At 31.7% G+C, this 3,838-nt stretch overlaps 1 long non-coding RNA gene across 1 annotated transcript; it reads left to right on the top strand.

Moving 5' to 3' along the window:
* Positions 1-404: 404 nt before the first annotated feature.
* Positions 405-1,511, top strand: LOC131805704 (uncharacterized). The gene is made up of 3 exons (XR_009343783.1): positions 405-833; positions 1,233-1,283; positions 1,345-1,511. It is a non-coding gene; the product is annotated as an uncharacterized LOC131805704 (long non-coding RNA).
* Positions 1,512-3,838: the final 2,327 nt, after the last annotated feature.

The following is a 3,838-nucleotide window of genomic DNA, read 5'->3' as shown; positions in this document are numbered from 1 at the left end:
TTCTAGCACTCTTCCACGCACGCTGGAAGAACCCTTGACGAATGCAGCGGCTAAACACTGAATCGATATACTCAGGCATGACCTTCAAAGTGATGGAATTGATAATAAGCAGAAAATAATCACAAATAAAGAATAGTTCTATATTTTCAAAATAAACATCGTTGGTGTTTTATTGCATGAAGCCATACAACCTATGCCAACGTCGTGTTTCAATTTTCAATACCAACCATCCTAGACACAATACAAATTGCTCTTCTTAATTTTGGCGCTCTACGTCAAATAATGTTGGCTGTATCGTGATTTCAACAGACAGACATACGGACATCGTTAAATCGACTTAGAATTTTATGCTGATTATGAATATATATATACTTTATGGGGTCTACGACGAATACACAGAGCCGAAAATACAATGACTTTTTTAACCATGTGCATGGTTAATTTTTTCATGGTAAATGTTTGAGATTACAAACACAAAATAACGTTATATAAGGTCAAATGTAGATGAAAAATAGTTTAATTAACGTTGTATAAGGTTGTTGTTTTTTGAGAGAGACGGAAAAATGTGAGAGATACATAAAAATTTAAAGAGCCTTCGGCTCTGTTGTGGTCGACAATTTTGAACTGCTTTGTGTTTGACGAAGTTCAATATTACAATATACGAAGTTGCAACGAATGTGACTGTCATATTCCCCCTCCTCCTCTTTATCGAATCTCTTTCTGTGGTCTGAATATGTGTAAGAAAGATCAAATAGACAATCACTTCTTTAGTTGGTGTTGAATAGTGCAAGGGAGTAGTGCACGTGCTCGTGGGAATAGTGCTTGGTATAAAGGTAAGTAAAAGCTGGTGAAATTAACAAATATATTTGATTGTAATTTGTATTTGTTTTAATAGAAAACCCTGATACTATTTCAACATAGTAATGTGTTATTGCTATATTCAAATTGTATCAGATTTGTCTATCAAATAAACTATAAATTACAATAAAGAAACAAAACTAACGGTAATACATGAAAAAAACAAGCAACAACAACGTATATGCAGCGACAAGCAAAAATGAGGAGAGAAATAATGTGTGAGTGTTTATTCATACATATGTGTTCTTTTTGTCTTTGCTTGTGGCTGCTACGACGTACATTAGCGTATGCATTTGTCACCAAATGTACGTTGTTGTTGTTGTTGAAGCGACAGTGTTCATATTTATGGATATCTTTTTGTTTTTTCTTCTCAGTTGTTTTTTTCTCTGGTGTCTTTTTTTTTGGTGCTCGTGCGTACATTTTTGGTAAGTTGTGACAATACTATTTGATTTTATTAACTACTAGTTTCTTCTTCTGTTTTTGCAGTCGGTGTTTGGCGTTTTGTAGTTTTTTTCACAATGGCTGAGGAATATAATTTAAAATCACTCGGTAAGGCGTTAAAAAATAAAATTTATATTAAACATATATCTTTCTTTACCAGCCCTCCCTTAAATATACATACAATTTGTAATGGAAATACATAATTTAGAAATATGCGGTATTAATAAATAAATAATAAATAAATAAATAATAAATAATAAATAAAAATTAAATATTTCTTGTTTTATTCAAACAAAGGTTAATTTATTATTAAAAATTCTCATATGAACTGTTTAGACAAACTGACTATGAAATGTTATTATTAACAATTCTCATGGTTACAAAAATTTAACAGTGCATTGTTAAAACAACATTTTTTTTTCAATATCAACAATTTTCGTGGTTAAAAAAGTCAATCATGGAATAGCTAAATTAACGATGATTATTTTTAAATACCAGTCAACAAGAAAATGTTTAAATTAACCTTACATAACGTAGACTCCAAATCATGTTTATTTATGGTTAAGCTAACCTTGTATAAGGTTAATTTTTTTCTCTGTGTATTTAAGGATGTTACAAACGGACGAATATTTAAGGATGTTACGGAAGGTGGAGGTTATAAAAATACCTTGAATGGATTAAGGTTAAAATGAATTCGGGAATACTTTCACACAGTTCTAAAATAAAACACTTCCAGTTGTTGTTGGAAGAAAGCGCCTCGCAACTTTCACCTACCTTCGTTCTTCATGGCACCAAAATTCTTTACAAAGAACTCCCAAGTTTAGCTAACTCCTTTCCTTTTATGACCCCATCATATGAGATGAAAACATATTTAAATAATTTAGTTCATCATAGTAATGGGACCTACAAATTTATTCAAGGCATTCATTTTAATGAGCATTATAGAAAATATAAGAAATATAACTGTCATTAACTTATATATGGAATTAATCTATCCGAGGAATAATAAACTTAATATAAGCTTTACTATTAATTTACTTGAAAAAAATACATAACATAACATAAGTGGCTTTCTAATCAATCGCCCAACATTTTGTGTATAAATAAAGGAAGAACAAAATGTATGAATTTGTAACAATGTAATATTGCTTCGCTGTAGCAAAACAAACCTGGATAAAGTCTGAATAATTTAATTCCTATTGTGAATGGTTAGTCATAATGTTGGAGAACATACACCACAGACAGAGCAAGATCATAATAATATATTTATAATGATATTTATCTTTCCTGTTTTATCTTAATATAAGTTTCACAACAATTAAAGAGATCAAGATGATCTTCATTATTAGTGGAGTATGATGATTGCCTTGCCTGCTTTCACTTGCTACAAAATTCTAAGCAAAGCAAATCAATGCAATTGATTGGGTAATAAAAATAGTTTTTTCATAATTTCTTTTTTATGTACTCATGTATGTATGATGGATAGGAGGAAAGTCACCAACAAAATCGATGATCAGCATGAAGGCCTCCACGTTGTCGTTGATGTTGTTGCTGCAATTTCTTTTTTGATGTACTTTAGGGTGGGATGAAAATTATTGCATTGATTTAATATTTATACCGCAAAAATGGCGGTCGCAATAAAAAAACATGCGAAATACATTTTTTGATTATTGATGTTGGATAGAGATTTCTTAATTATTATGCCACATTAACAGTTACGTTAATTCCTTTTGTTCGTTTTGGTTTTTACGTCTGATTTTTGCTTATGTTATAAGGTCGCTGCAGTACACATGGTCAATGAAGTTTTAATTCGGTTTCGATAGTAATTTGCCCTTCATAGCGTACAGTTCCTCGATTCTTAAGGGAACGATGGTCAGGATCTTCGTTTGGAAAGCTGACTTCATTTAATGACTTTTGGTATTAGTTTCATCTGTTATTGGCAAACGCTCCTTTGCATTTAATATGAATATGCGACAGTTTCTTCGATTTCGGGTTACAGTTCGATTTTCATGGTGATTTGCGTTCTTTAGAAAATCGTTTAGTTTATGGTGAAACGTGTGATTTAATGGTCTTTGGGAAAACCAGGCCGTCACTGCCCTGTGGGTAGCCACGACTTGGGTAGGCCAGAACTCCATTTTTCGTCACTTTAGGAATTCCTTTCTTTTTTAAAGAAATAACCGTTGGATTTTAATCAAAATCGCGTGATCCAAGAATAAGGTTTGGTGAACGCTAGTAGGAATATTATGTATCAGCATGGTGAAAAAATCAATTTTTTAATGACGGAATTACCTTTTAATAAAAATTACAGCAGAGGGTATATATTCAATTAGTATCAAAACGATTTCTGCTACGAATGCCAAAATGTAATGTTAGATCAGCTTGATAAAACTAGATATTTTGCATGGGTGTTTTACACTTGTGACTTAATTTGAAACTTGCCAAAGGAACGTAGTTTTCTCTTCGAAATCCAAAATGAAAAGGAAGTTGAAGATTCTGAATACCAGAAACAAACTTCTGACGCTATGTAGACCACTATGGA

Source organism: Musca domestica, unplaced genomic scaffold (assembly GCF_030504385.1).
Source record: "Musca domestica strain aabys unplaced genomic scaffold, Musca_domestica.polishedcontigs.V.1.1 6, whole genome shotgun sequence".
Classification (NCBI taxonomy): domain Eukaryota; kingdom Metazoa; phylum Arthropoda; class Insecta; order Diptera; family Muscidae; genus Musca; species Musca domestica.
Note: the sequence above shows the minus strand (reverse complement) of the source record. Positions and strands in the feature narration are given on the sequence as shown.